This window comes from Schistocerca serialis, chromosome 11 (assembly GCF_023864345.2).
Source record: "Schistocerca serialis cubense isolate TAMUIC-IGC-003099 chromosome 11, iqSchSeri2.2, whole genome shotgun sequence".
Taxonomy (NCBI): Eukaryota; Metazoa; Arthropoda; class Insecta; order Orthoptera; family Acrididae; genus Schistocerca; species Schistocerca serialis.
The window spans coordinates 176,526,719-176,539,938 of record NC_064648.1 but is presented as its reverse complement, the minus strand read 5'-3'; the positions used below and the strand labels follow the sequence as shown (position 1 = coordinate 176,539,938).

General features: G+C 46.5%; 1 protein-coding gene across 1 annotated transcript in view; it reads left to right on the top strand.

Moving 5' to 3' along the window:
• The window catches only part of LOC126426617 (forkhead box protein D3-A-like), a 587,591-nt gene that overhangs the window by 517,987 nt on the left and 56,384 nt on the right, over window positions 1-13,220 (top strand). The gene's annotated exons all lie outside the window — the stretch shown is intronic.

Genomic DNA, 13,220 nt, shown 5'->3' with positions numbered 1-13,220 from the left:
GAACTGGAAAGCAAATAAGAAAAGGTTCACACACACACACACACACACACACACACAAACACTCTGATACGTTCCTGAAAATGTCTTGAAGAGGGGAAGTAGAAATCTAAATAAAGAAAAGGGTGGGTTCCACCCCCCCCACCCCCCCTCATCCAATCACACACACAAACACTTTGAAACGTTTGTGGACAGGTCTTGAAGGGGGCAACCAGAAATGCAAATAAAAAAAGTTGTCCCTCCCCCCTCTCCACAGAGACACAAACACTTTGATACGTTTCTGAACACATCTTGACAAGGGTGAGTGGAAATCCAAATAAGAAAACGTTCAGACACACACACACACACACACACACACACACACACACACAGGCGCTCGCGCGCGCGCACACACACACACACACACACACAAACATTCTGATATGTTCCTGAAAAGGTCTTGAAGAGGGTAAGTAGACATCTAAATAAAGAAAAGAGTGGTTTCCCCCCCTTACCCCACCCCCCCTCATCCAACCACACACACAAACACTTTGATACGTTTCTGAACAAGTCTTGAAGGGGGCAACCAAAAATGCAAATAAAAAAGTTATCCCTCCCCCCTCTCCACAGAGACACAAACACTTTGATACATTTCTGAACACATCTTGACGAGGGTGAGTGGAAATCCAAATAAGAAAACGTTCAGACACACACACACACACACACACACACACACACAAACACACACACACACATGCACACACTTTGATACATTCCTGAACAGGTCTTGAAGGGGGGAAGTAGAAATGCAAATAAAAAAAGGTTCACACACACACACACAAACACTTTTACAGTTTCTGAACTGGTCTGAAGAGAGGAAGTGGAAATCCAAATAAAAAAAAAGGTTCACACACACACAAACACTTTGATACGTTTCAGAATAGGTCTTGTATTTGGGAAGCGGAAATCCAAATATAAAAAGGTTGTCCCCTCCCCCCAGACACACAAACACTTTGATAAGTTTCTGAACAGGTCTCAATGAGGGGAAGTGGAAACCCAAATTAAAAAATTTTCACACACACGCAAACACTTTGATACGTTCCTCAAAAGGTCTTGAAGAGGGGAAGTAGAAATCTAAATAAAGAAACGGTTAGGTCCCCCCCCCCCCCCCCCCGAATCACACACACACAAACACTTTGATATGTTTCTGAACAGGTCTTGAAGGGGGCAAGCAGAAACGCAAATAAAAAAATTTGTCCCTCTCCCCCTCCTCACACAAACACTTTGATATATTCCTGAACACATCTTGGTGAGGGGGAGTGGAAATCCAAATTAAAAAAAGTTTGTTATTTAGAAAAAGAGAGACTGTATTTCGTATGTCTGTAAGCAACAAAGTTATAGGAAAGACAGTCATGCTGTCCCCCTGGTATGTATACATTTGCTTGATACCTCTATTCTGCCTCTGTACCAAAAGTTGCTTGGGTGGTGAAGATATATGGGACGCCCTGTACATACAACGATTTAACGACACTAGCAAACTCTGAAATCATCTGTGTGAAAACGAGATGGAAAAAAGTAGGTAAACTGATTATCATTTCAAAAATATTGACCATAACTGTTACTATACTGTAAAGAAAAAAAAGACACACCACGAAGGAATTATCAAAGGGGGCCAAAACAGTAAATGTCATGTGCATATACAGACAAAGAAATGATTAAAATTTCAGCAAAAACTCGGTGATTTATTCAGGAAAAAGAGCGTCACAAATTCAGTAAGTCTATAACGCGTTTGTCCACCACTGGCCCTTATGAAAGCATTTATTCGGCTCGGCATTGATTGACAGAGTTGTTCGAGTCCTCTTGAGGGATATCGTACCAAATTCTGTGCAAGCGGCGCGTTAGGTCGTCAAAATTTCGAGCCGGTTGGAGGGTCCTGCCCATAGTGCTCCAAAAGCTATCAACTGGGGGAAGATCCGGCGACTTTGCTGGCCAAGGTAGGTTTTCTCGAGGACAAAGAGAACCGATCGATACTCTCGCCGTATACGGGCGGGAATTATCTTTCTTAAATGTAAGCCCTGCACGGCTTGCCATTAAGAGGAACAAAATGGGGCGTAGAATATCGTCGACGTACCGCTGTGCTGTAAGGGTGCAACGGATGACAACAGAAGTGGTCCTGCTTTGAAAAGAAATGGCACCCCAGACCATAATTCCTGGTTATCAGGCCATATAGCGGGCGACAACCGGGTCGGTACAGCTCCGCTGCCGTCCAGAGCGTCTCCTTACCCATCTTGGGCCTCGAGTCTCATTGGCTGCAGGAGGATTTTGGCACCACGCGCTGCGGATTTTGAATCTGCACCAGATGGCACTGGCGTCGAAGACAACCAGAGGCCTCTGCGCCATCGTGCCGTAAGCTGTGACGGCACACACCTCCTGGCCCACGTTTAATGTGACGGCGCCACGGTGCGACACGTGGTCCCAGCGGCCAATAGCGGCGTCCTTGACCGTGTATTTAAGCGCCTGCCTCTCGCTCAGCCAGCTCCCCCTCCCTCTATTGTTCTCTCTTTCAGTGTCTCTGCACTCCCTCCTGCCTTGTCTCCCCTCTTCATCTCCTGCCCCACCTGTCTCCTGCTGACACCCCTAGTCTTTTCATCCCACCCCCTCCCCTGCTGCCCCTTGCTCTCCCCTCCTTTTCCATCCTCTCTGACCTTTCCCTCGGCAGGTCCCACCTGGCAGTTTTATTCTTCATCATGTGTGCTCAAAGTGGGTTTTAAGTGTGCTGTTCTGGAGTGTTTTTAATACTGTGGCTGACGTTTAACCTGTGCATGTGCATTCAGTGTCTTCTTTGTGTTTTACGAATCGCCAGCTGTGTTTTTTTAACTTTCTGGTGACTTTTTTAATTGTTCCCCATGAACGTCTCCATGTCAGTGTATTTTTACCTCCATTTTCTCCCCTTACTCTGTTTTATGTTCCCATTTTTTATCACCTTATATATAACATTTTATCCCAGTTTTAGTTGTCATGTCACTCAGCTGAAGAGCAACGGATTGTGCCGCTGACAGCCCTCCCCTGCCCATATGGGGCAGGGGACTGAAATCACAATAAAGGAAAGAAAAAAAAAGCTCAGCCAGTCAGTCTAATCTTTGGATGCATCTATTGACATCTCGCCTCACACAGCGTATTTATGTTACTTTGTACCGTATATGAGTGGACGTGGTCGATTCGTGAGGTTTTCTTGTGACCATTGTTTCTTGCTTGTTGTGGTTCGTAAGGTCTCGCTCAGTTGTCCTTCGTTATTTGTGTCTCTCCTCTCCGGTTTGTGTTGTTGTTCATGGGCCACTCCCTGGGTCCCACTGTGCTTTCCTTCACGGCAACCCCGTAACCCGAATGGTCGCGGTTACAACAGGATTGTCTCCAGTGGTGAGTCCTGCTTCGACCGCCATTTGTTGTTGATGTGGTCTTCAGTCCTGAGACTGGTTTGTTGCAGCTCTCCACGCTACTCTATCCTGTTCAAGCCTCTTCACGACCGCCATTGACCAGCGAAAAAGTGTCTGGAGACGCCCCAGAGAGCTGTGGGATGGCAACCAGACTACAGCTCGCTATACGGCCTGACAATCATGAGTGCTGCTCTGGGGTGCTGTTTCTTTTCACAGCAGGAACCCTTTGGTTGTCATCCATGGCACCCTTACAGCACAGTGGTATGTCGACAATATTCTACTGACATTCATGGCGACCTCTCCTGGGCTTGCATTTCAGCAAGATAACGCTGGCGCTCATAAAGCGAGAGACTCTACTGCTTGTCTTCGTGCGTGCCAGGCCCTACCTTGGCCAGCAAGGACGCTGGACCTTGAGCACATTCCGAGTACTTTGGACAGGGCGCTCCAACTAGCTCGGGATTTTGGCGGTGTGACGTTCCAATTGGATACAATTTGATACGATATGCCTCAGGAGAACATCCAAAACCCTGTCAATCAATGCCGAGCTGAATAAATGCTTCCATAAGGGACAGACGTGGACCTTGACAGTACGGGGTTAGAATTATACAGTAATATCTTCAGCTACTGATGGGCGTTGATATGTATCAACGGGGACAGGTGAAAATGTGTGCCCCGACCAGAACTCGAAAATGCCTCAGAGAACACATATTGATGACGTTGTGAGGGGCAGAATACAAGGGCGACTGGAGGCTGGTCAAACACAGCAGGTCATAGCACAAAGTGTGATCTCAAGATTATGGCAATGATTCCAGCAGACAGGAAACATATCCAGTTGCTACAGTACGGGACGTCCACAGCGTACAACACCACAAGAAGACCGATATCTCGCCACCAGTGCCCGCAGACGGCCACGGAGTACTGCAGGTAGCCTCGCTCGGGACCTTAGCGCAGCCACTGGAACAGTTGTCTCCAGACAGACACGGGTTATTCTCCCAGAGACCTGCAAGGTGCATTACACTGACCCCTGATCACTGGAGAGACCATAAAGCCTGGTGTCAAGAACACAGTACATGGTCATTGGAACAGTGGTCCCAGGTTATGTTCATAGACGAGTCCACGTATAGTCTGAACAGTGATTCTCGCCAGGTTTTCATCTGGGCTTAACCAGGAACCAGATAGCATCCCCTTAATGTCGTTGAAAGAGACCTGTATGGAGGTCGTGGTTTGATGGTGTAGGATGGGATTATGATTTGTGCACGCACACCCCAGCGTGTCTTTGACAGAGGAACTGTAACAGGTCAGGTTTACTGGGACGTCACCATGGGTGACAGTGGGTCCCACCTTCCTCCTGATGGATGATAATGCACGGCCCCTCCGAGCTGCCATCTTGGAGGAGTACCTTGAAACAGAAGATATCAGGTGAATGGAGTGGCCTGCCTGTTCTCCAGAGCTAAAACCCATCGAGCACGTCTGGGATGCTCTCAGTCGACGTATCGCTGCTCGCCTTCAAAGCCATAGGACACTTCACGAGCTCCGACAGACCCTGCTGCAAGAATGGGAGGCTACACCCCAGCAGCTGCTCGACCACCTGATCCGGAGTATGACAACCCGTTGTGCGGCCTGTGTACGTGTGCACGGTGATCATATCCCATATCGATGATGGGGTACGTGCGCAGGAAACAGTGGCGTTTTGCAGCACATGCGTTCCGGAACGGTTTTCTCAACTTTTCACCAATACTGTGGACTTACAGATCTGTGTCGTGTGTGTTCCCTATGTGCCTATGCTATTAGAGCCAGTTTTGTGGAGTGCCACGTTCTGCAATAATTCTTCATTTATGAACATGAGTGTAGTTCTGGCAATATTGGCTATAACCTTATTCTTTTGTGTGGATGCACACATATTACCCGAACTCTTATGAGTCATGGTAAGATTGTCTTCCACGAGTAAACAGTGCATTGGGTAGGGGCACTACGAATTTAGTGTGTGGACGTATAAGGTGAGAATGTGGGTCTCGCAGGAGGCGTGTGCACGAGATAGTCCCTGCAGTCGTACCATCCTCTGTGCCCTCGGTGGCTCAGATGGATAGAGCGTCTGCCTTGTAAGCAGGAGATCCTGGGTTCGAGTCACCATTAGCACGTCTGAAAACGTCTGCACACTTACTCGCTGCACCGTACTCTGCCATGCACCGACACACCTCTGCGCATGTGGACTGCTGCCAGCGCCACCGTGCGAGGACCGCAGGTCAATGCATCGCACGGTCATACCCCGAGGTGATTTAAACCCGCGAACCGCCGGCCAGAGCGTTGTTTCACCATGCATCAGCATTATACTTAATTTATGCGCATGAGTGTATTTACTTGTATGGACATGTCCGAAAGAACAGACACCATTTCCATATAAGTATACAGTACTGAGTTGGTCAGTTTTTACGAGACGGTCAGTGCCTTCGGAACCGTGATTGTACGCAGCCGTACCCCTCTTCGTCCGAAGGAAATCGACAGCCGCCAAGCCAGACCTCCAAAAATATCGAAATCGAATGGAGAGATTTCAGGACTGTACAGAGCTTGTGTAAGGGCTTTGTAAGACCTCCATTTTGATTATCCCGACCTGATCTGATCGAATAGCAGTCCAATATTTATTATTAACACGACCGTGAACCTAATGGGGCTGGCAATCGGAATTGACTGCTGCGGAAGTTGTTATGAGGGCAGTTCAATAAGTAATGCAACACATTTTTTTCTGAAACAGGGGTTGTTTTATTCAGCATTGAAATACACCAGGTTATTCCCCAATCTTTTAGCTGCACAACACTATTTTTCAACGTAATCTCCATTCAATGCTACGGCCTTACGCCACCTTGAAATGAGGGCCTGTCTGCCTGCACGGTACCATTCCACTGGTCGATGTCGGAGCCAACGTCGTACTGCATCAATAACTTCTTCATCATCCGCGTAGTGCCTCCCACGGATTGCGTCCTTCATTGGGCCAAACATACGGAAATCCGACGGTGCGAGATCGGGGCTGTAGGGTGCATGGGGAAGAACAGTCCACTGACGTTTTGTGAGCTCCTCTCGGGTGCGAAGACTTGTGTGAGGTCTTGCGTTGTCATGTAGAAGGAGAAGTTCGTTCAGATTTTTGTGCCTACGAACACGCTGAAGTCGTTTCTTCAATTTCTGAAGAGTAGCACAATACACTTCAGAGTTGATCGTTTGACCATGGGGAAGGACATCGAACAGAATAACCCCTTCAGCGTCCCAGAAGACTGTAACCATGACTTTACCGGCTGAGGGTATGGCTTTAAACTTTTTCTTGGTAGGGGAGTGGGTGTGGCGCCACTCCATTGATTGCCGTTTTGTTTCAGGTTCGAAGTGATGAACCCATGTTTCATCGCCTGTAACAATCTTTGACAAGAAATTGTCACCCTCAGCCACATGACGAGCAAGCAATTCCGCACAGATGGTTCTCCTTTGCTCTTTATGGTGTTCGGTTAGACAACGAGGGACCCAGCGGGAACAAATCTTTGAATATCCCAACTGGTGAACAATTGTGACAGCACTACCAACAGAGATGTCAAGTTGAGCACTGAGTTGTTTGATGGTGATCCGTCGATCATCTCGAACGTGTGTGTTCGCACGCTCCGCCATTGCAGGAGTCACAGCTGTGCACGGCCGGCCCGCACGCGGGAGATCAGACAGTCTTGCTTGACCTTGCGGCGATGATGACACACGCTTTGCCCAACGACTCACCGTGCTTTTGTCCACTGCCAGATCACCGTAGACATTCTGCAAGTGCCTATGAATATCTGAGATGCCCTGGTTTTCCGCCAAAAGAAACTCGATCACTGCCCGTTGTTTGCAACGCACATCCGTTACAGATGCCATTTTAACAGCTCCGTACAGCGCTGCCACCTGTCGGAAGTCAATGAAACTATACGAGATGAAGCGGGAATGTTTGAAAATATTCCACAAGAAATTTCCGGTTTTTTCAACCAAAATTGGCCGAGAAAAAAAATGTGTTGCATTACTTATTGAACTGCCCTCGTACATTCCAGTTCGTTCTGCTCAATACGAGGTGCGGCTAGAAAAAAACCGGACTGATGCTGGAAAAAACATTTATTTACAATTATTTACAATTTCATGTTATCTCCTTCAATGTACTCTCCTCCTCGGTCTCTACACCGCTCCATACGAATTTTCCACTGTTCATAGCAATGCTGCAGATCATTTTCGGTAAGTCCATACATTACTTCCGTCGCTTTTTCTTTTACTGCTTCAACAGTCTCAAATCTAGTTCCTTTCAAAGCTGACTTGACTTTAGGGAACAGAAAAAAGTCACAGGGGGCCAAATCAGGTGAGTAGGGTGGATGATCTAAGATGGGAATGTTGTGTTTTGCCAAAAACGTCTTCACTGACAACGCACTGTGAGCTGGGGCATTGTCTTGGTGAAGGATCCATGACTTTTTTCTCCACAAATCGTTCCGTTTTCTCCGTACTCGCTCACGTAGGGTAGCCAGGACGCTAATGTAGTAATGCTGATTCACTGTTTGTCCCTCTGGTACCCAATCAATGTGCACAATCCCTTTGATGTCAAAAAAAACAATCATCATTGCCTTGAATTTCGATTTTGACATTCGTGCTTTTTTTTTGTCGTGGAGAACCAAGAGTTTTCCAATGCATCGATTTTGTAAGAAGGTGGGATCACTTTCAATGTTTTCCAGGATGTCAGAACAAATCATTCTTCGGCGTTCCTTCTGTTCAATTGTGAGACACTTTAGAACCATTTTTGAACACACTTTGCTCATGTTGAAACTTTCATGAAGAATCTGCCTAACACTTTCCTTGTCAACTCCTGTTAACTCAGACGCTGCTCTGATTGTTAAACGGCGATCTTGTCGAACAAGTTTACCGATTTTTTCAATGTTTGCATCAGTTTTTGCTGACAATGGTCTGCCAGTGCGAGTGTCATCACTGGTGTCTTCGCGGCCATCTTTAAATCGTTTAAACCACTCAAACACTTGTGTTCGCGATAAACAATCATCGCCGTACACTTGTTGTAACATTACAAACGTTTCACTTGCAGATTTTCCTAGTTTGAAACAAAATTTGATGTTAACACGCTGTTCTTTCTGCACACTCAACATTTTCCGACGCACAGACAAAACGTCAACTACTTAAAAGAGACGCCACGGGCAGACTGAGTGCAGGAGGCAGATGAAACTCGAGCAGTAGGCGGAGCGAGAGTCACGTGACAGGCCACGCGACTTTCAGCCTTATTGCATTCGTTTTATTGTTTCACCAGTACTAGTCCGGTTTTTTTCTAGCCGCACCTCGTACCATAATACTGAATGTCTGGTAATGAGGAATACCAACACAGTTTTACTAATTACGAACTTATATTCTTCTCAAAACACAAAAAAAAGGAGATAGCCACTGCCTTCGTCACACATATCTAATTACAGCAAATCTCAGCACAGGCTTTCTTCATTTTCCATTATCGTCACACGCTAATCCATCACTGCATCCGACACTGCAATCCAAGGTTAGGCCGGCGCGGTAGACGCGAAACCAAATATCGGCACTAGTAAAGTCGCTGATCACTTTTATAAAGATACTTCATCACTTTCCCGGTATTAATCTATTACACAGGGGTCTAACCACGGCGATGGCGACACCCTTCTCCGTTAAAGACCTGTATTCCAATAATGGCCTCCACACACACGCACACACCATTCCCGCCAACCACTCTGGTGCATCTCGACACTCGCTCTCTCAACACCTCACAATCGATTGTTCGACCTATCGACCCGTGTCAAGTGCAAAGTTATAGTAAGGGCCTATGGACCCCTTACAGCTTCCCAGCGAAATTTGTTTAATGTAGTCGAAACAACAGCAACGCCAACTCCGCGAAAGTCGTGTCGACTTTTCTGTATGACTGCAGCAGTCCGCTGCTCATTGGCTATCAGGAACTCGGCGCCACAATTAACGCACAGTGCTACCTGGACGCTTTGCAAACACCGAAGCGCATCGTCAGGACTGTTGACCGACGTCGTCATTCTGTTGCAGGCCAATGCCCTCCCACACGTTGTCAGGGTTGTTTCGATTGTGCTGTAGAAGTTTCGGGTGGAAGTCCTTACACATCCTCCGTACAGTCCCGACCTCATCCCATACTATTTCCAGCAACAACATGTTGTTGTTGTTGTGGTCCTCAGTCCAGAGACAGGTTTGATGCAGCTCTCCATGCTACTCTACCCTGTGCAAGCTTTTTCATCTTCCAGTACCTACTGCAACCTACATCCTTCTGAATCTGCTTAGTGTATTCATCTCTTGGTCTCCCTCTACGATTTTTACCCTCCACGCTGTCCTCCAATACCAAATTTGTGATCCCTTGATGCCCCAGAACATGTTCTACCAACCGATCCCTTCTTCTAGTCAAGTTATGCCACAAATTTCTCTTCTCCCCAATCCTATTCAACACCACCTCATTAGTTATGTGATCTACCCATCTAATCTTCAGCATTCTTCTGTAGCACCACCTTTCGAAAGCTTCTATTCTCTTCTTGTCTAAACTATTTATCGTCCATGTTTCACTTCCATACATGGCTACATTCCATACAAATACTTTCAGAAACGACTTCCTGACACTTAAAACTACACTCGATGTTAACAAATTTCTCTTCTTCAGAAATGCTTTTCTTGCCATTGCCAGTCTACATTTTATATCTTCTCTACTTCGACAAACATCACTTACTTCGCTCCCCAAATAGTAGAACTCTTCTACTACTTTCAGTGTCTCATTTGCTTATGTAAGTCCCTTAGCATCACCTGATTAAATTAGACTACATTCCATTATCCTCATTTTGCTTTTGTTGATGTTCATCTTATATCCTCCTTTCAAGACACTGTCCATTCGGTTCAACTGCTCCTCCAGGTCCTTTGCTGTCTCTGACAGAATTACAATGTCATCGGCAAACCTCAAAGTTTTGATTTCTTCTCCATACATTGTAATTCCTGCTCCAAATTTAATTTTTCTTTTGTTTGCTTCATTGCTTGCTCAGTATACAGATTCAATAACACAGAGGAGAGGCTACAACCCTGTCTTACTCCCTTCCCAACCACTGCTTCCCTTTCATGCCCCTCGACCCTTGTAACTGCTATGTGGTTTCTGTACAAATTGTAACTAGCCTTTCGCCCCCTGTATTTGACCCCTACCACCTTCATAATTTGAAAGAGAGTATTCCAGTCAACCTTGTCAAAAGCATTCTCTCATCAATATATGGAACGTATATTATGTTCGAAGATTACTAATTTCGTCGATGAGAACGGTCTATTGACACACACAGTCAACACGGATTTCGAAAACATCGTTATTGGGAAACACAACTAGCTCCCTACACACACGAAGCGTTGGGTGCAATTGACAAGGGATTTCGAATTGACTCCGTATTTCTCGATTTCCAGAAGGCTTTTTACACTGTAGCACACAACGAGTTTGTAGTTAAATTGTGTGCTTATGAAATATCGTCTCAGTTATGTGACTGGATTCGTGATTTCCTGTCAGAGACGTCACAGTTCCTAGTAATCGAGTAAAACAGAAGTGATTTCTGGCGTACCCTAAGGTAGTGTTATAGGCCCTCGGCTGTTCCTTATCTGCATAAACTATTTAGGACACAAGCCACCGTCTTAATTTTTTGCAGATGATGCTGTCGTTTATCGTCTAATGAAGTCATCAGAAGATCAAAACAAATTCCAAAACGAGTTAGAAAAGATAACTGTATGGTGCGAAAATTGGCAGTTAATTATAAACAATGAAGAGTGTGTCATGCGCATGGGTGGTAAAAGGAATTCGTTAAACGTCGGTTACACGACAAATCAGTCGAATCTAAAGGCTGTAAATTCAACTAAATACATAGGAATTACAATTACGAACAATTTAAATTGGAAAGAAGACATAGGAAATGTTGCGGGGAAGTCTAACCAAAGACTGCGTTTTATTGGTAGGACTCTTAGAAAATGTAACAGACCTACTAAGGAGACTGCCTACACTACGCTTGTCCGTCCTCTTTTTAGAAAACTGCTGCGCGGTGTGGGATCCTTACCAGACAGGACTGACTGAGTAGATCGAAAAAGTTCAACGAAGGGCAGCACGTTTTGTACTGTCGCGAATGATACAGGATTTGTGGTGGACATCGTTAAAACAAAGTTGTTTCTCGTTGCGGCGGAAAATTGTGCCGAAATTTCCATCACCAACTTTCTCCTCCGAACGCCAAAATATTTTGTGGACTCCGACCTACATAGGGAGAAACGATCATCATTATAAAATAAGGGAAATCAGGACTAGCACGGAAAGATATAGGAGTTAGTTTTCTCCACACGGTTTTCGAGAGAAGAATAATAGAGAATTATTGTGAAAGTGCCTCAATGAACCTCTGAAAAGCACTTAAGTGTGATTTGCAGTGTCCATGTAGATGTAGATGTAGATGTAGATTCTTGGACTCCTGAAGAACGACGTTCGTGATTCCTTCAGACGAAGAGATGCACCCTGGCTAGAAGCATGGCTGTGCAGTTAACCGCAAATATTTTTCCAGGTGGGCGTCAACCGTCTGTCTCACGACAAGATATAAACTTATCAACAGTTGTGGAGATTACTTCTCAAATAATTAATCAGTTTACTTACTTTTGCTCGAACTGCCTTGTTTTCATTTGAATGCCCCGTATATCAATCAGAAGTCGAGAAAGAATGTGCTGTAACTCTGACCACAATTTCCAGCGTTCTATTTCACTTTAAACCTCTTATTGTCAACCTTGTTTTTATTCAGAAATTCGGTTCGGCACGTACACATGGTTCTTTCTTCCTTGTCCTTTGCAGACGCCCGAGTGGCTTATACAGGGTGGTCCATTGATAGTGGCCGGGCCAAATATCTCACGAAATAAACATCAAACGAAAAAACTACAAAGAACGAAACTCGCCTAGCTTGAAGCGGGAAACCAGATAGCGCTATGGTTGGCCCGCTAGATGGCGCTGCCATAGGTCAAACGGATATCAGCTGCGTTTTTTTAAATACACTCCTGGAAATGGAAAAAAGAACACATTGACACCGGTGTGTCAGACCCACCATACTTGCTCCGGACACTGCGAGAGGGCTGTACAAGCAATGATCACACGCACGGCACAGCGGACACACCAGGAACCGCGGTGTTGGCCGTCGAATGGCGCTAGCTGCGCAGCATTTGTGCACCGCCGCCGTCAGTGTCAGCCAGTTTGCCGTGGCATATGGAGCTCCATCGCAGTCTTTAACACTGGTAGCATGCCGCGACAGCGTGGACGTGAACCGTATGTGCAGTTGACGGACTTTGAGCGAGGGCGTATAGTGGGCATGCGGGAGGCCGGGTGGACGTACCGCCGAATTGCTCAACACGTGGGGCGTGAGGTCTCCACAGTACATCGATGTTGTCGCCAGTGGTCGGCGGAAGGTGCACGTGCCCGTCGACCTGGGACCGGACCGCAGCGACGCACGGATGCACGCCAAGACCGTAGGATCCTACGCAGTGCCGTAGGGGACCGCACCGCCACTTCCCAGCAAATTAGGGACACTGTTGCTCCTGGGGTATCGGCGAGGACCATTCGCAACCGTCTCCATGAAGCTGGGCTACGGTCCCGCACACCGTTAGGCCGTCTTCCGCTCACGCCCCAACATCGTGCAGCCCGCCTCCAGTGGTGTCGCGACAGGCGTGAATGGAGGGACGAATGGAGACGTGTCGTCTTCAGCGATGAGAGTCGCTTCTGCCTTGGTGCCAATGATGGTCGTATGC